At 40.8% G+C, this 20,230-nt stretch overlaps 1 long non-coding RNA gene across 1 annotated transcript in view; it reads left to right on the forward strand.

Moving 5' to 3' along the window:
• The first annotated feature begins 589 nt into the window (after positions 1 to 589).
• LOC105002845 overlaps positions 590 to 20,230 on the forward strand; it is a 20,472-nt gene continuing 831 nt past the window's right edge. The window contains exons 1-2 of the long non-coding RNA XR_827035.1: positions 590 to 686; positions 13,074 to 13,137. This is a non-coding gene — a long non-coding RNA (uncharacterized LOC105002845). The remainder of the gene's footprint in view (positions 687 to 13,073; positions 13,138 to 20,230) is intronic.

The raw sequence follows: 20,230 nt of genomic DNA on the forward strand, positions 1-20,230 counted from the left end.
TGAAGGGATTTAGAATGTTTCACAGATGATAGCAATTTTAAACAATGTGACCTAGAGAAATCCAAGGAATAAAAATAGCAATAGGTGGTTCAGAAATGGATTTGGCTCATTCATGAAGGTTTTTTCAGGTGTTTTCAAAAACTTTTTTCTTGCAGTGCATGAATGTACAATGAAAATAATAATGGGGATTTGGAAGTAATTGGATTATATATTGGAAGAAGATGAAATATTTGATGTGAAACTCAATCTGTTCACACTTTGCTCTTTTTTGCTCTGTATTTTAGTGTATGTGAGGATCAAATATCTGACAACTGAAGCATTTACTATCAGATACAAAAGATAAAGATGGTCTAGTGGAATCTCCAGCAGCTGCTGCTGCTGCTTCTAAGTCGCTTCAGTCGTGTCTAACTCTGTGTGACCTCATAGACGGTGGCCCACCAGGCTCCCCCATCCCTGGGATTCTCCAGGCAAGAACACTGGAGTGGGTTGCCATTTCCTTCTCCAATGCATGAAAGTGAAAAGCGAAAGTGAAGTCGCTCAGTCGTGTCCGACTCCTAGTGACCCCATGGACTACAGCCTACCAGGCTCCTCGGCCCATGGGATTTTCCAGGCAAGAGTACTGGAGTGGGGTGCCATTGCCTTCTCCGGAATCTCCAGATTGGTACTAAAGATAAGGACCAACGCAAGTAAGTGGAACCAGCCAACAATAGATGGAGAGAGCTATTTATTTTCTTCTGGAGAGGGCAAGCTGATGGAATGTTATCATGGGGGAGTGGCTATGTGGGAACTTTCGGAAAACATTTGAGTTACTAAACTTTGATGAGCCTCAGTTTCCCTGGATGAGGGTAAAGGTGACAATTGTGGGCTCTGAAGCCAGACGACTGGAGTCAGGTCCCAGCTCTGTGAGTGACCAGTGGTCAGCTTTTGAACCAGGTTACTGTCTTCTCTCTGCCTTCGTTTTCTCATCTGTGAAATGGGGATGTCATAACCTACCTCCTAGGATTGTGAGGCTTAAATGAGTTAACACTTGTAAGGCACTTGGAACAATGCCGGTAACAGAGTAGACACCTAATAAGTGCATGCTACTCTTACTAATAAACATTACAGATATATGGAGTCTTCTTTAGAATCTGCCTGGATTCAGTTTTTCTAGCCATAAAATACACAGGGTGATGAAACATCGTTTAAAACTAAAAGGTTCAGCACTTCTGGGATATAAGGTACAACTAAAGAAAAAGCTGAGTTTATTATTAAATATCATTGTGTTACTTTGAAGAGCTCCCATAATATCAGTGGTCTAGACATCCTAGGACTTTAATGTGACCTACCAAAAGAAATAATAACACACATGGCTTATAAAAATACCATACAGGAAGGCCTCAGATCAAAGATACTATTTAAATGTGAAGCATTATTATTTCTATTTTTTTGTATTACTCAGACTTTCCTACCAAAAAAGAAAAAAAAATAAGATTTTAGTGAAAAATGCCCCAGCTTTTGTTTTGATATGAGCTAACGACTGAAATAAAGGAGTAGGATCAGTGTTATGAAAACTAAAATTACAATGCTGTATTGTAAATATTATGAATTTGTTTCAAAACTTCAACCTCAGCATCTTTAATCTTTTTTTTCCACATTGCATTGCTTAAAAAAATATGGCCTAAGATTAATGACACTGCATATCAGAGAATTTTATCATTTGGATTTTTAAAATAATTTTTATTTTGTTTTAAGAGCAGAACATGTAATTAGAGATCATCTGGTTCACATGGCTTGCCTCACAGGTCGGGAAAGGGAGGTCCACAGAGAAACAGTGCTTTACTCAACAGGTGAGGGTGGAGCCCAGATCAGAACCCAGGCAGGCCTCCCAGTGCTGAATTCTGACTCTCTGGGCTGGACTTCATTTTGCCTTTTGGAAAGAGGAGTGTTTGCAGCAGCATCCCTGCCTCGCCCACTCCTTACCCAACACTGCTTTTATTTCTTACTTTAATTTGGAGTCAGTCTGGGATCCTCAGAAGTTTCTTGGAGCCTCAGCCTCCTCCTCTGTAAAACCAGATGTTTCTCACTGAGTTTGCAGAATTGTGGTAAGGTCTGAGTGAGGGGACCTTTGGGAAGTGCCTGGCAAATGATGAGCTTTCAAGAAATGCATGTTGTTGAAAATATTGTGGTCCTTAAAACCCATGTTTTTGAATAAATGTATCTTAAGACAGGCAAGAAATCATTTAAAAATATGTTTTGGGGAGTTAGGGCCCACTGTGAACACAGGGAGGCTGTCTCTCATTCAGAACTGGTGAATATGGAACGTTTTTAGTTTGAGACAGGTCGTGCTGAGCAGTAGCTGAACAAAAAACAGAAGAAGTATAGACTCTAAAGCACATTTGACTCTAACCACAGATTCCTTCCTGCAAGGATAGGAAACGTTTCTCAAGGTGAAAGAATGACAACCAGACAATAATGATACAGCAGCTAGCCTTTCGTGAGGGCTCACTATGGGATGGGCACTAGCCAAGCTCGACGCAGAGGCTTCCCCTCTAAATCTCACAGCCAGCTTGTGAGGCAAGTTCCTATTTGACCTATGAAAAGCTGGGGCTTAGAGTTTAGTAACTTGAACAAGATGAAGGATAGAGTTAAGACCCAATCCAGACTTTCTGATTCCAAAGTCCTACCTTTTAACCCCTGTCCAAGTTAAGTTCCTCCTCCCAAATTGTTGGTGGTCAAATTTATCAAATAAATACTCAATTTTCCACTTTGCTAATGTAGATTCAGTTGGTTCCCAATACCCAGTGGTTTCCCTGTCCTCTGGTGCTGGGGCAAAGGTGCCCATGACTGGTATATTAGTTTCCTAGGGCTGCCGTAACGAATTACCACCAACTGGGTGGCTTAAGGCTACAGACATTTGTTCTCAGTTCTGGAGGCTAGAAATCTGAAAGCGAGGTGTTGTTGACAGGGCCTTGCTTCCTCTGAAGCAAGCTGTGGAAGGGAATCCTTCCTTGACCTCTGCTAACTTCTGGTCCTTACCTGGCAGTCTTGGTGTTCTTTGGTGTATAGTTGCATCACTCCAGTCTCTGCCTCTGGTTTCACATGGCCTGCTTCTGTGTGTGTGTGTGTGTGTGCGTGTGCGTGTGCGTGTGTGTGTGTGTGTGTGTGTAAGAATTTCCCTCTCTTTTCTTTTATGAAGATACCAGTTCTTGAATTTAGGCCCTACCCTGATACAGTGTGTCTTAAATAATCACATCTACTAAGACTCTCTGTTTGAATTAGATCACATTCTGAGGCTCTGGCTGAACATGAGTTTCTGGGGGGATATGATTCAGTTGGGTTTTCCAGGTGATGCTAGTGTTAAAGAACCCACCTGCCTATGCAGGAGATGTAAGAGACGTGGGTTCGATTCCTGGGTCAGGAAGATCCCTTGGAGGAGGTCATGACAACCCACTCTAGTATTTTTGCCTGGAGAATCCTACGGACAGGGGTATCTGATGGGTTATAGTCCATGGAGTCGCACAGAGTCAGACGACTAGAGATACTTAGCACGCAATGCCTGATTCAACTCTCCACAGCTTTTACACCTGGAAAGAATGTTACCTGCATGAGAATTCACTCCCAGAAAGGACAATTTTTGTCTTGTCCAGGGCACTGTGGTGAGATACAGGCAAAACATAAGGTATTTTTCATTTTAAATCCCTATTATTGTGATAATCAGGGATTTTCTGTTGCACGTTGCAGGAGCACGTCATTAGTCTGGTATTGATTTCATAAGTCTTTTGAAATTTAATGGTCTGCAAACAACATGTAATTTTTCAGAACAATTAATCCAGCAGCTCTTTCTGCAGCAGACTCAGAGAACTCATGGCCATGAACTCTTCAAGGAGCCACCCTGAGAAATGTTCCAAGGCTCGCGTCTCCTTCCTTCAGAGCCCCGGGCCCTGGAGACAGGGGCCATTTGTCTCAGGAAACCATTTATCTGTCTTCTTTGCTGGTGGGAGTGAAAAGTGACAAAACAATGTTATCAGAGGCCGTGTTCGCAGTTGTGATAGGCGTCAAGGAGACTCAACTGGTCCTACATTTATTTACCAGAGCTGCCAATAAGATTTGTGACAAATATGTACAATTATGCATCTTATTTATGTTGCAAATCTAGTTGAATTGGGAGGAAAACTTGTCATGTTTTCAAGCTGACTTTTTAAGCCCACTTTCATGTTTCAAGCAAATTATTTGTCAGTTTTGTGGGTCTTGCCTCGCTGGTCTTTTTTCCATCCCTGTAAGATGCCAAGCTCATTCCTGCCTCATTGCCTTTGTATCTGTTGCCCCTTCTCCTTCAAAGCTGTCTTCCTCCAGATCTTCCCAAGGCTAGCTCCTTCTTGTCACTCGTTCTTTCTCCTCAAGGGGTCTTTCCTAATCACCCAGAACCTGTCTGTGCCATTCCGTTTAATTTTCACTTGAGCACAGTCCCAGCCTGGTTTGTAGTTATTATTACTTTGTCTTAATTGTTCATACATTTGTCTTTCCCACTGTCTATATAGAATCTAAACTGCCTGAGATCAGAGAGCTTGTTTCTTGCTCTGCTGTATTTTCAGCACCTAAGGTAGTGCCTGGCACATAGTAAATGCCCGGTTAGTATTTGTCACCAAGTTACCCTGATGAAGATGGATACAATCCTCATCTGGGACTTAAGAGACCCAGTAGCTCCATCTAAGAGAACTCAGTGTCTCATCTCTCTTCCCAGGCAAGTAAGGAGCCAGGCCACTGGACACAGGCTGCTCCCAGCCCAGCTGGAATTGCTGTGGCTGGGTTCAGGGAAACGTAGGAAGGACTAGCCAAGGGCTGCAGAGCATATCACTGAAGGTCCAAGATGGAGCGCGGTAAGCCAGGCAACTCTGTTATCAACCGAAAGAGAATAGGCAAAGAGGGAAAATCCAAGTTCAAGGAAACAGGAAGGAACCAGGGAAACCAAACCAAAACAATAGGGTTCAAAATAAAGAATGGGAGGTGGAAGCTGGAGGAAGTCCCTGGGCCATGGAATCGTAGATACAGCTGCTTATAGGGTCTTTTGACCAAGTGCACAGGTGGCAAGGAAGCTATTAATGGCAGTGACTTAGATTCATTTACTCAGCATCAAATCAGACTTTCTACTGGACCAGTTTTGATCTTGTGCCCAGTCCTACTTACTAAATCTTGATCTTATTCCCAAAACCCAGTGCCTTCCCTGTAACCAACATTGAACATTGGTCTATTCCCAGTTATGGAGAGACAAGTTTAGCAGAGGGTAGATCTAGGTATAGAGTGACAGATCTTCTACTGTGAATGTATTTGGCAAGCCTGGTTTCTTAGTATTAAGTGTGAGCTTTGAAATGTTAAAATACTTATGAAAAATAATTAATAAAGGGAGAACTTACTCAAAGTGAGCTTTGGGGGACATATGTTGCCATTTAGCTAGTTATCCCTATGGATAGGCACTGTTTAATCTTTAGCCAGAACAAAAATGAGGTGTTTATGAGCTGACCTATTAAAGCTTTAACTATGCTTCATTCACAGTGAAATCTTAAAAATCTGAAGGGTTATTGCTGGCCAGAGTTATATGGGGTGTGTCCTCAAGGTGCAGCAATGCTGAGACTGGAGAGATGGGTAAGAGCTCTAGTCTGCCTTTGCTGTTAGGTAGCAACAAGACTTTGGGTCCCTCTCACATCATCTGTCAGATGAGTAGATGTCTAACATGCTTGATTCTCTGTTTATTTGTACTGTGTACAAATCTCACATCTGTACTGTGAGATCAGAATTCTTATGGCAAAATATATTGATACATGTAAGTAAGGATATTTTCAAAATATATCTACATTTAGGAGAATATGAGCCTAAAAGTGAATTTTTCTGTGACATTAATATTCTTTGCTTCATCAAATAACAGTGTCAAAATGCAACTTGGTATTTTGGATGAAGGTTCAGCCTTTGAAGCCAGGACTCCTACCTGTTCATCTTGCCTCTACTGTAAGGCCATAGCAGACATTTCAATTTTTATTTTTTTTAACACTGTCTCAGCATCCGTGCCTTATTCTGGTAACAGCACCATGATTCTTTGGTGGCTGGGACAATCTCTCCTCTACTCTCAGTCGATTTCCAACAGAGGTTATATGAACCTAGGATTCGTGGATCAGAGCGTTATGCTCCTCAGGCCATGGTGACTGGTTCAGGGGCCAGCACATGATCCTGTTAGAACCAACTGGACTCAATCTTTTTTTTTTTTTAAACTATTGGAAAGGTAGTTTCTATTTTTGTTGGAGTTGTTGGGGACACTGGACATAAGTCTAGAGTTGTAGACAGCCATTGTAACAATGTCAGGAGAGCTAGACTGATGCTGAAGTGATCACAAAGGAAAAAGCAGGCTGAGATTTCATGAGATAACAAGTTCTGAAGGTTCCACATGATCTAGCTGTGTGTGAAGTTGGTTACCCATGAACTTCAGTTTCATGAACTCCTGAATTTTCTTTCCTGCTAAAGGTAATTTGAAGTGGATGTTGTTTCTTGCAACGGACAGAATCTTGATATAAAGGTACTTATCTTCTCCACCTTAACTGACAAAGCAATCAAAATGAACTCTTCTAAATGAGAAGTCCCCCAATAGCAGGAGTATCGCCTGGGCTGGCTCAACACATACCTGTTTCAGTAATTGCAGTGATGAGGCCCATCAACCAGTTCAGCTTTTCAAATATCTCTTTTTCTTATCATAGTAGTAAATGTTTGATATAGAAACTTTATTTAAAAAGATAAAAAGAAATAACTATCAGTCATTACTTTACCCCTCAGAGATAAGCACGGTTAACTTTAGCCATGGTTGTGGTATGTAATTCAATCATAGATTATATATTTTTCAAAATGATATTGTAGTTCATATACTGTTTTGTTCACAAATTTTCCAGTTAATGTATAACAAACCAGTTTACAAGCCACTACCTAGTGTTTTGTGGCATACTTTTAAATGGCTACCTGGTGTTTCAGTGTATGGATAAACTAAAAGTTTTCTAAGAAATTTCTAAGTATGGACTTGTGGGTTACTCCCAGTTTTAAATAATATAAATAAATAGTGTTTATAAATATCAATTACTATTTTCTTAGCATCATTTCCTAGAGATAGAATTACTGAGCCGAAGAGTATGAACAGTTTCAAACTTCTGATTTAAGTTGCCCAATGGGTCTTCATCCTCACTACTCTGAGGATTAAAAAACTTTTAAAATCTTTGAAAAATTGATAGGTAAGAAATATTATCTTTCTATTTATTTTTCTTTGTTGTTAGTACAGTTTATATGTGTGTGTATTGTGTGTGTGTGTATGTATGTGTGTGTGTGTGTCCGACTCTTTGCAACCCCATGGACTGTAGCCTGCCAGGGTCCACTGTCCATGGGATTCTCCAGGCAAGAATACTGGAGAGGGTGGCCATTTCCTTCTCCAAGGGATCCTCCTGACCCAGGGATCAAACCCATGTATCTTTTAGTCTCCTGAATTGTCAGGCAGGTTCTTTATCAGCTAGCGCCTCCTGGGAAACCGTATGTATATACATACATGCTGTGCTTAGTGACTCAGTCGTGTCCGACTCTTTATGACTCTGTGGACTGTAGCCCTCCAGGCTCCTCTGTCTATGGGGATTCTCTAGGCAAAACACTGGAGTGAGTTGCCATGCCCTCCTCCAGGAGATCTTCCCAACCCAGGGATTGAACCCAGGTCTCCCGCATTACAGGTGGATTCTTTACCATCTGAGCCACCAGGGAAGCCCAAGAATACTGGAGTGGGTAGCCTATCCCTTCTCCAGGGGATCATATATACATACACACACACACACACACACACGCACATATACACACACACATATATTTTGCCATGTGTAAAATAGGAGATTTTATTTTCTAAGTATTTAGCAGTTTATTTCACATTCTCCATGAAACCTTCTGTTCCAGTTTGTAATGTCATGAGAGGCATGCCTGTACGAGTCCAAATATAGTCTTACTAGAACTGAATGCAAACATTCTGAGTCCAGAGTATGATGCACATTTTTTTTAAACTATTCTCATTGTGCTCCCTTAGCCTGTCTGAGTCAGCTTTAGCCCCCTTCTATCCTGGAAATTCTCCCTCCTCCTTTCTTCTTTTACTCCTCTACCCACCCCATATGCTCAGAGCTGGGGAAACCACTGTTCCTAGGTTTATTCTGGAAGGCAATAAGGAATCAGTATTGGTGGCAATGAGGTTTATATTTTAAAAAAATGTTATAGGTATGGATGTGAGAGTTGGACTATAAAGAAAGCTGAGCGCCAAAGAATTGATGCTTTTGAACTGTGGTGTTGGAGAAGACTCTTGAGAGTCCCTTGGACTGCAAGGAGATCCAACCAGTCCATCCAAACAGAGATCAGTCCTGGGTGTTCATTGGAAGGACTGATGTTGAAGTTGAAACTCCAATACTTTGGCCACCTGATGCGAAGAGCTGACTCATTTGAAAAGACCCTGATGCTGGGAAATATTGAGGGCAGGAGGAAAAGGGGACAACATAGGATGAGATGGTTGGATGGCATCATCGACTCAGTGGACATGGGTTTGGGTGGACTCCGGGAGTTGGTGATGGACAGGGAGGTCTGGTGTGCTGCGGTTCGTGGGGTTGCAAAGAGTCAGACACGACTGAGCAACTGAACTGAATTGATAGGTCACTGATATGTCCTCTTTTGTGAATTCTAGAATAGTTCTTTTGGAGAAGGCAATGGCACCCCACTCCAGTACTCTTGCCTGGCAAATCCCATGGACAGAGGAGCCTGGTAGGCTGCAGTCCATGGGGTCGCTAGGAGTCAGACACGACTGAGCGACTTCACTTTCACTTTTCACTTTCATGCATTGGAGAAGGAAATAGCAACCTACTCCAGTGTTCTTGCCTGGAGAATCCCAGGACGGGGGTGCCTGGTAGGCTGCCTTCTCTGGAGTCGCACAGAGTCGGACACGACTGAAGCGACTTAGCAGCAGCAGCAGAATAGTTCTTTATTTAACCATCTGTTTCTTAATACATTTCTTATGCTTTATGTTTGAAGATGGTTCCAGAATTCCTGTTTTCCCAACAGGGAGTGGATACGTGGCCTTTCCATGAATAGCCATGTGACTTTTGTCTTTTAGTTCAATGAACAGCAAAAACATTTTTGGTCCCACTGAGATGCTCATACTGACAGTTTTGCTTGATTTGATTATTTCAAAGTTCTCTTTGCTTATCTAGACCATCAGTGTCAATAGCATCACCAGTTGTTTCTATTTCTGTGGTTTGAACCATCATCCCCTTCCACCAAATTATTGCAATAGTCTCCTAAAGGGTCTTTCTTCCTTCTTCTTCTTCCTGGGCTAATCTTTCCCCTGCCTTCTTGCCTGGAAAATAAAAAAAAAAAAAAAACAATCAACCAATCAAAAAAATCATAGCTTTTATGGCTTTACTGCCCACAATCGTTCAATGATTCCGTAGTGATTCCTGAGCACAGCCTGAGCTTCTTGCGCTCAAGGCTTATTGTACTAAAGGCCTTTCATGATTGGGTCCCAGCTCACCTTTCTATTCTAATTCTGCGTTACTCTCATAACTCACAAACCTTCCCCATCAACCAATCTGAATTGTCTCTATGCCTTTATTCACGCTGTTTTCTTTTCCTTGAATGCCCTTCAAGCTCACCTCTAATTGTCAGAATCCTTGAAGGTACAGTCTGTGTGCCCCTTCACCCCTACCGTGAAGTCATCTCCAGTTCCTCAGTCAGGAAAGTCTCCCTCTTCTGTGCATCAAACCCATATTACATATAAATCTTAGAGAACTTACCTCCCCCTGTTGCCTCCTGCAGCTATTTTTATGGATGACTTGTCTTCCTTAACGGGAGGGAGAACACTCATCTAAATATATAGCTCTGAAAGGTTTAAGGGAAATATCAGTCAGAATATTTAAGAGGCCTCTGTTTTTCTCCCTTACATGGCGGATCTTGTCCCCTATGTTTCCTGGGCTTGTGTGTCAGCATCCATCTTGACCTAATCACTTGATTGTTTCGATAGCTCTGACTGCCCCTAATTTTATGCCTGAAATTTGCACAGTTTTCTGAAATGCACTTCAGGATTCTACTTTGTTTTTCCTCTGTGTTTAGGAGGAAGGGAGGCAGGGGGTTGGTAAACACAGCTTGGACAGCTTCCCCAAACAGGCAGCTAGATACTTTGATCATGAGTTCTGTTAAGCGTCTTCCTTTCTGCTGCCTCATGAGGATCTATTTTCCAGGCCTGTTTGGAGGAAGCAGGAGTGGTCACTCCCCCATAATCAGGGAGTTGTGAGGCTGTTTAATAGGGTGTTTGTTTCTTGTAAATTTAATTACTTATAGTCAAAATTCTACAGTCTAGAATAAGAGTTACTCTTTCCCTTTTACACTCAGATTGGGTTAACTGGGCAGAGAGCCTAAGCTTCTTATCCATGGTGCCATATGGTTGTGAATCCCCTGATCACCCTGATCTTAAAATGATCATGATTTCACTTGGCACTGTCCTGGTGGAAATCCTGTCTTATGTCACATTGATTTCAAGATTGCTAAAATAAATACTCCTAAAATCACCACACCATGTTGACACAGTAAGAGAGTTAAAGACATTCCATTTCTCCAACCTTCCCCTCAATCCCCTTTTTACTCACCAAGGCTCACACTGGCAAGTATGGTGAGTGGTTGAAAACAAATCTAATTTCCCACATGGTGCCAAATATGTTTGGTTCTAGCAAGGGAAGGCTTGGCTTTAGCTGACATCCAAGTCCTTGGCTTGCCAGGAGAGTCCACAGGGAGTGTGCTCAGGAGCCAGGCATAGCCGTCAGCTTCCAAGTGGAAGGTTCCACAACACATCAGCCCTCACCAAGGAACCTCTGTTAGTGTTTGCTATCTGTTGTCCACCTGCCCTGGTCTTCCCCACACTCTCCATCACTTTCCTAACACCTTCATTTCTGTCCAGCATCTCTGTTCTGCAGCCTCCGTGTCAGTGCCTGGCACCGGGATCCTGACCTGTTGAGGAAAACCCTGGGCCCTACACACAGAACCACTTGGTATGAGCATCACTGCCAACTGGGCTTCAGGCCCAGGCAGAAGCTGGGATGCGTGTTCACTATCTCCCATGTGCTGGGCACTGAAGCAGAAGGAGGGGGAAACAGACTTCTGTCACTTAATATTTAAGGAGCCCAGGCCCAAGGATGGGACATCATCTTCACCTAAGGGACACCTTTCTGTCATTTTGAACAGAATATATATTGTCAATTAAGCTCACAGATTTGCGCTTTCACCTCTGAAAGGGCTGAGCCAACTGTTCCATCAGAAACTTCCAGTGTCTCACTCCATTGCTTAAGGAACTCCTGATGGTTCCATGACCATGCACTGTCGTTCATTCACTCATTCATTTTCATTTATCAATCTCTGGGCAAGACCCTGGACTCACTGTGAAAGAAACACATGAAAATAGTAAATCTCTTCCATTTTTTGATTGGGTTGTTTGGTTGTGATCTTCTTAGAAATCAATGTAACAATATGTATTAAGAAGGCTCAAATTTTTTCTTCTTCAGCCAGGAAATTTATTCTAGGGAAGTAATGTAAAGAAGAAAAATATGCCTTTTGAGCATTGTTTATGGTCCTGAAAAAGTGAAAACAATATCCTGATGGCCTAAACATTCCACAAATATTATATTTGAACATCCTGGTAAAATAAATATTATGATGGTAAAATAGAATTGTGAAGTATTAATATTATATAAAAATGAAGAGAAATATTTATATGTTAAGTGAGAGAACCATGTGTGTGTTAAGTCTCTCAGTCACGTCCGACTCTTTGTGACCCTGTGGACTGTAGCCCACTAGGCTCCTCTGTCCATGGAATTCTCCAGGCAAGAATACTGGAGTGGGTAGACATTCCCTTCTCCAAAGGATTTTCCCAACCCAGGGATTGAATGCAGGTCTCCCACTTTTGAGGTGAATTCTTTACCATCTGAGCCACCAGGGAAGCCCAAGAATACTGGAGTGGGTAGACATTCCCTTCTCCAAGGGATTTTCCCAACCCAGGGATTGAATGCAGGTCTCCCACTTTTGAGGTGAATTCTTTACCATCTGAATCACCAGGGAAGCCCAAGAATACTGGAGTGGGTACCCTATCCCTTCTCCAGGGGATCTTCCTGACCCAGGAATCAAACTGGGGTTACTTGTATTGCAGGCAGATTCTTTACCAGCTGAGCTAGAGAGAACCATATGACACATAAAGTTAGAACAAACAAAACATGAAGATAGATGCATAAATATGGACATTATGGAGTGGGCTTTTTATTTACATTAAAAAATCAATGTTAATATAATATTGCTTACACAATAAATGTATTTTATGTTAAAATTTACTACCATATAAAGTATATCCTACTGTCAGAAAAAATGCCTCAACTATAAAATACCTGATTTTGAAGGCTCAATATGAAAAGAAAAATGTCTCACTAGTAATGTTCTCAATATTGATTAGATGCTACAATGATAATTTTTGGAATACACTAAGTAAAATATAATGTTAAAGTTTAAACAAATTCCTCATGCCTGCTTTCAAGGAACTTCTAGACTAATAGCAAAGACAACCATTATACAGCCAACCACGAGAGAAATTCATAGAAAATAAGTATTTATTAGTGGTGTATAATACACTGGGACCCCAGAAGAAGAAGAATTAATTGTACTTGGGGATCTCTGTGGTTGTCTTGCAGAGAGGTGAGACTTAGCTTGAGTCTTAGAGAATGAGTTGGATTTTGGTAGATGAAGAACAAAGAGGGCAACCTAGGTTGAAAAAATGGAATGAACATGGAAATGAGGCTTGAAAATGCAATATACTTGGCTCTTGGTCACTTGAGCTGGGAATTTGGGGCAGATGTATAGAGTTAAGAGGTAGGGAAACAAGACCAGTGTGGAGCTTTGGAATATCTTGAATGCTATTATATACAAGGTCACTGGAGCTTTTATTCTGCAGGTGAGAGAAACCCATTAAAGTTTTCTGAGGAGGACAGTGGCCTGAACTAAGTTGTGTTTTACAGATACCATCCTGGCAGCAGTGTAAAGGATGAGTTGAAGGGAAGACATCGTGGGCAGAGGAACCAGGTAAGGAGCTTATCCAAACAAGAGATAAGGAGAGCCTAAACAAGGACAATAAAAGGACTCCACTATTTATCAACCTCATCTACTCAATTCTTTCCTGTAATTTAAAAGTGGTTAATTGCCAGAAACACTTGCAGAATGAAGGTAATAATATAATTTTTTAAAAAGCAAACAGAGAGAACACATTTCTAAATTCTATGTTAGGCTGTTACTATCTAGACACATTTATTGAACCCCTAGAGTTTGCAAGTCTGCCTAGGGGATACATGAAAAGAAAAAAAGACTTTAAAAACCACAATTCATGTTGAAGAACCAGACATAGAATCATAGGAAAATAATCAAGTATATAAAGCACCACATACAGTTAAGGGTTTAGAAAATAGAGTGCACAGCAGCATAGTTTCCCTGCATCTGTTTTTTTAATAAGAAGAATTCTGTTAATGTATTTATTCTGATGGCATCAACAAGTCATGGCTGGATGCCAGAGGCAGGAGAGGTGGTTGGATGTTTTCTGGGGTCCTTGATTGGAAGGTGAGAGTTTGCCTTATCTAAAGCCTTTGTTGTGATAAAAAAAAATTGAATATGGACACTGTTTAGTAATACATAGTTTATTCAATTAAATTCAACGAACCTTCATGAGGTAGCTATTATGTGTAAGCTGCTGCTCAAGAGGACAAAGATGAACAAGGAATGATCCTGCCTGGCTGCGTGTGGCTGAGGTGCGTCCTCCCACAACCGTATTCGATTCAAACCCTTCTCAGTGACGTATTGCGGATGAGATAAAGACCAAGTGAGGGTCAAATGACATAATGTAGGGGGCTATTGTGTTTGCCTTCTTTTTTCTTACATGATGGGAGACTTGGCTGAATTTTTGGGCTAATCACTCTGTAGAGTTTATTTAGTCCCTGTTTATTTTCCTCATCTGAGATATATGAGTCATAATTACAAGTGTGAACGTGCTCAGGTCTGGACCCAGGGTACTTTATTTTCTTTCCTTTCTCTGTTGGACCTGATTCCTCAGGATCAGCAGTTCACCTCTTTCTCAGATGAACTTCTTATTTCTTCCACGGTCATTTCATCTCCCTTTTTCCTCTTCTGGTCCCTCTTTCTCCTCCCCTTGGGTGCTTTCTTTTCCTCGGACTCTCCCTCAGTTGACCAGCTGCCTATCTATTCCTGGGCTTCTTGATACCCAGTGTCTATCTCCTGGGACTCTAAGAGGGAAAGAATTTCCCATTGTAATAGTACATTGTGTTTACCACAGAAACTCTTAAGTTTTTGATTCTAAACATAAAAACTGGTGAATTTAATGTTTCTTATTTATTTCAAGCAAACAAGGAGGTACCTTTTACTTTACTTACTTTTGTCATTTCTCATTCTCTATGGAGAGGTGACCCGGAGTAGGAGGTTAATCTGTGTCTGAGTATTGTTTAATTTAATTGGCCAGGCCATCTTTGACCAAGGTACCTGACCGTTCAGGTCTAACTGTGCCAAAACCCAGTACACACAGGCAGCCAGATTTCAGATCAGCTATTCTGCGCAAAGCTGAGCTCCGGAATAAATTTGGAAACTTCAATTCCAGTGAAGTCGCTTTGCCTGTGCCTTCCAAGAGCCTGTTTTCTCTGGTTTGGGGAGGTGAGCTCATCTCAGTGGATTGAAAGTGAATCCCTGGAAGTCTGTCTGTTTCTCTTGCTTTGTGTGGAGGAGAGTAGCATTCATTTTTTCATGTATGATGTGTGTCTACATTTAGCTTGTCCAAGCTTCTGTGCTAAGTGCTTTATGTTGAACCCTATTTAGCGGTATAATTCTGTTTTACGGATGAGGAAACTGAGGCTTGGAGATTAATGTTACCATGAGCAGTTCTCTGAGATTTAGGCCCAACTCTGTGTGACAGCTCCTTGCCTCCACACTAGGTATGTTCGTGCTTAATTTACTTTAAATTCTACAACTAGCAGAAATAAAGATTATTAACCTGTTTCACAGTTGAAGACCCTGGAAAAATGGCTTGAACTTAAACCCTGAAGAGAGTACTGTTTTGAGATCAAGTGGAAGGTAAGATTAGGAAGAGAGATCAGGGGCCAGTTTATGGACTTTGAATACTAAATGAAATACTAAGACTTTATCTAAAGGGTAATTGTGAACCCTGAACTTCTTTTGTTTTTATTTTTCAACTTTATTTTCGTATGATAAGTCATGTTTCCCAGACTTAATGGACACCAACAGACTTCAAAGAAAGTAATTTGATTTATTTATTTTTGGTTGTACTGGGTCTTCATTACTGTGTGGGCTTTCTCTAGTTGCAGTGATCAGGGGCTGCTCTCTGGTGATGGTGCATGGGCTTATTGCAGCGGCTTCTCCTGTTGCAGAGCATGGGCTCTAGAGCACACAGGCTGCAGTCGCTACAGCGAGTGAACTCAGTAGTTGCGGCTCTCAGGGTCTAGAGCGCAGGTTCAAGAGTTGTGGTGCACAGGCCTAGTTGTTCTGCAGCATGCGGAATCTTCCTGGACCAGGGGTCGAACCCATGAGCCACCAGGGAAGCCTTCCCCACTTTTAAGGCTTAAAAATTATTAAAAAATAAGTGAGTATGTAAGGTTGGATATCTCTCTAAAAACCTTCAGTTTTTCACAGAAAGGAAACTTGTTAAATTAAGAGCATCACTAAATTTTAATATTTAAAAAACATGAAAGACATTATTTTGTTGGAATTTATAAATAGAATAAATAAGAAACTGGCTGTATGGACTGATGAAGATTAAAGTCACAGTAAAAAACAAATTGTCAGGAAAAATCAAAAGGAATGCTCAGCATATATAAAAGGAAAATAAATCTACTCCACTTAAGGAGGTTTCACTAGAACCAGGGTCAAGGATACCTACACAATCAGAGTTGAGAATGATGAAGAAGTCTCATGTGATTGAAATTTTACTCTAATCTGAAGACATTTAATTTAATTGGATGCTGTGGTTTCCAAATTCATGAAGTTTACTTTTGTATTTATGATAGAAGGATTGCCAAATAATTTAATAGTCTAAACAAGATGTCATGAAGATATTTAAAGTGCTTGAGACTACAAATCATAATTAAGCACCTCCAAGTGTTTCAGAAAAACATTTTACATACAATTTATATACTGCCAACAAATTATTTTTATTATCTGCTAAAATAGTTTCCTAAGGTCATCTTCTAAGCCTTATTTTAGTTTGGCTTTAGTATTTATTTGAAGGTGAAAAGTGAAAGTAGTTGTGTCTGACTCTGTGACCCCATCGACTGTAGCCCTCCAGGCTCCTCTGTCCATGGAATTCTCCAGGCAAGGATACTGAGTGGGTTGCCGTGCCCTTCTCCAGGGGATCTTCCTGACCCAGGGATTGAACCTGGGTCTTCTGCACTTCAGACAGATTCTTTTCCACCTGAGCCACCTGGTAAATGTACATATAAAATCTTTAAAAATATTAATTTGTACAAAGTAGAAAGCTTTTCTTCAAAATAAACGTTTACTTTTATCAGGGAGGCTACCTGGTGGCTCCGACAGTAAAGAATCTGCCTGCAATGCAGGAGACCCAGGTTTGATCCCTGGATCCAGAAGATATCTTGGAGGAGGGCATGGCAACCTACTCCAGAATTCTTGCCTGAAGAAAATCCCATGACAGAGGAGTCTGGAGGGCCATAGTCCATGGGGTTGCAAAGAGTTGGGCACGACTGAGTGCCTAACACACTTTAGTGTATTATATCAAACAGGTGAGTTTCAAAAATGCCAGAAAGGTTATGTAAGCCAAGGACATTCATTTGAATAGATTGACAGAGCCATTACTCAACTTTAGACTTGCAACCTACTGATCAGAACTAGAAACTTCCTTTTGCTCATGATATTTAGAATATTTTGGAAGGTAAAGGGTCAGAATCTTATTTCATTAAACTTGTTGTATACAATTACATATTGCATATGAAAACAGTTATTTTTAATTTGGCATAGAACTAGGGAGTATTGTGATCCAGGCTGAAAATATCCAAAAGGAATGGTATGATATATGCAGCTGACTTTGACCTTCATTTTTTTTTCTTTTGTAAAACTTTATATATGTAAGATGGAATGGGAATCTGAGGCAATTATCCTAAATAAATAAAACACTTCATTATTCATTCATTATCTTAGCTTATTTTCATATTTTAGGTAGAAGAAATTTTTATTTGCCTATAAGTTCCAGATATTTATGTAAATTCTCAATTCATATTTCAGGGCTCCTTCCTTCCTTCCTTTTGATTTTGAAGCTGTTTTCAGACGAGCTCTGGTATTCTCAAGAGTCACGAATGTGTTTTACATACTTTGTATTTCCCCAAGTGCCTTGTACAGTGTTTTGCACACACTAAAAGCTTAATAAAGGGCTTTAACTGATGGTGGTATTACAATTGATAGTGATGATGATGGTGGTGGTGAAGATGATAAAGATGGTTCTACATTGGGCACGTAGAAATCTCAAAATGGCAAAAACATAATGAAGTCTCATTGCAACATGAAGCCAGTCAGTGGGCTATTTAAAATCGTTAAACCTTAAATATATTTAGAAAGCATACTCATTAAAAAAAAAAAATACAGCATATAGGGCAAGTGGAGTTGAACTGACTTAAAATTCTTGCTACTCTGCCTATTGGCTCTGCAACTTTTTGCAATTTCCTTAATTGCTCGTGCCTCAGTTTCTCATTTGTAAAATGGGGATAGTAATAGTATTTGTTTTTTAGGATTTTTAAGATAAAGTTTATAGGATGAAACGTTAGAAGGTGGAATATTACATATTTATTTAGAAGAGTGCCTGCTATATAGTAGTACTTGATAAGTGATATTATTATTAAATAAAGTTTTAAAATAAAAACTTTCTATTGCGTATTACAGAAAATTTAGGAAGTACAAAAACAGAAAGAAAAATCACCCAGTGTCCTAAACCCTAGACCAGCTATTTATTAATATTTTTATATATTTTATTTATCTTTGGACTTTCCTGGTGGCTCAGATGGTAAAGAATCTGTTTGCAATACAGGAGACCCAAGTTGGATCTGTGGGTTGGGAAGATCCCCTGGAGAAAGGAATGGCAACCCACTCCAGTATTCTTCTTGGAGAATTCCATGGACAGAGGAGCCTTGTGGGCTGTAGTCTAGGGGTCACAAAGAGTCAGACACAACCGAATGACTAACAACATATTTGTCTTTAGTGTATATTAAGTTGAGCAATTAAGCAGCATAGTCTTAGAATAGATAAGATATACAGCTGACATTACTGATGACAAAATTAGATGAATTTTAGGTAAAAGTATTGTGCAGTCAGCATATGCTTGGGACTGGTGCACTGGGACGACCCAGAGGGATGGTATGGGGAGGGAGGAGGGAGGAGGGTTCAGGATGGGGAACACATGTATACCTGTGGCGGATTCATTTTGATATTTGGCAAAACTAATACAATTATGTAAAGTTTAAAAATAAAATAAAATTTAAAAAAAATGAAATGTTAAGACTATGTGGAAATATGTGAAAATATTTAGCATAGTTTTAAGTGGAAAAAGACAAAATTAATGTGTACGTGCAGTGTATTCAATTCTGTAAAATTATATATGCAAAATAAAATTAGTATTAGTGGGATAGGGTTATATGTGATTTATTATAATCATCATTATTACACTTAATATTAGTGTTGCTGTTGTTACTTTAATCTTTCTGTGTCAAATTTGTTTTTAAAAATATGGTGCCTGCTTGAATTGTAATTATTCCGTGGTTGAGTTGTCAGATGACAGTGTGAACTCTGCTATCTCCTTGGAGCTTGGACCTGGAAGGGATGTGTAGAGGGGGTACTTGCTTGGTACAGGGTGGTCCTCACAAAAGACCAATGTGCTGGGTTAGTTTGAACAGTTATATAGCCTGATGTTGTTCAGATCAACAGCATCAGTTAGATGTGGTGTCGTGGTGATGTGGGGACAAGCATTCCAATGCAGAAAAGTACACGTGTGTGTGTGTGTGTGTGTGTGTGTGTGTGTATGTGTGTGTTGTGGGAAAGGAGGGAGAAGAAAAGATAGAGGTAGGTGCAAAAGTAACAAGTGAGGGAGTGAGACCTAAGAGAGAAGAAGTTAAAGAGGGAAAATTGCTTTAGCTGGAATTTGTAGAAAACAGACAGCTATGAACTACATATCTTGTTTTTTTAAATTAATTTATTTTTTAAAATGAAGGATAATTGCTTTGTTTTCTGTCAAACCTCACATGAATCAGCCATGCTGCTGCTACTGCTGCTAAGTCGCTTCAGTTGTGTCCGACTCTGTGCGACCCCATAGACAGCAGCCCACCAGGCTCCCCCGTCCCTGGGATTCTCCAGGCAAGAACACTGGAGTGGGTTGCCATTTCCTTCTCCAATGCATGAAAGTGAAAAGAGAAAGTGAAGTTGCTCAGTCGTGTCCGACTCTTAGCGACCCCATGGACTGCAGCCTACCAGGCTCCTCCGTCCGTGGGATTTTCCAGGCAAGAGTACTGGAGTGGGTGGCCATTGCCTTCTTCATAGGTACACATATATCCCCTCCCATTTGAACCTCCCTCCCAACTCCCTCCCCATCCCACCCCTCTAGGTTGATACAGAGCCCCTGTTTGAGTTTCCTGAGCCATACAGCAAATTCCCATTGGCTATCTATTTTACATATGGCAATGTAAGTTTCCGTGTTACTCTTTCCATACATCCCATCCTCTCCTCCCCTCTCCCCATGTCCATAAGTCTGTTCTCTATGTCTGTTTCTCCACTCAGTTCAGTCACTCAGTCGTGTCCGACTCTTTGCGACCCCATGAATCACAGCACGCCAGGCCTCCCTGTCCATCACTAACTCCTGGAGTTCACTCAAACTCATGTCCATCAAGTCTGTGATGCCATCCAGCCATCTCATTCTCTGTCGTCCCCTTCTCCTCCTGCCCCCAATCCCTCCCAGTATCAGGAACATTTCCAATGAGTCAACTCTTTGCATGAGGTGGCCAAAGTATTGGAGTTTCAGCTTCAGCATCAGTCCTTCCAATGAACACCCAGGACTGATTTCCTTTAGGGTGGACTGGTTGGACCTCCTTGCAGTCCAAGGGACTCTCAA

This window comes from Bison bison, unplaced genomic scaffold, assembly GCF_000754665.1.
Source record: "Bison bison bison isolate TAMUID 2011002044 unplaced genomic scaffold, Bison_UMD1.0 scf7180017864458, whole genome shotgun sequence".
Lineage (NCBI taxonomy): Eukaryota > Metazoa > Chordata > Mammalia > Artiodactyla > Bovidae > Bison > Bison bison.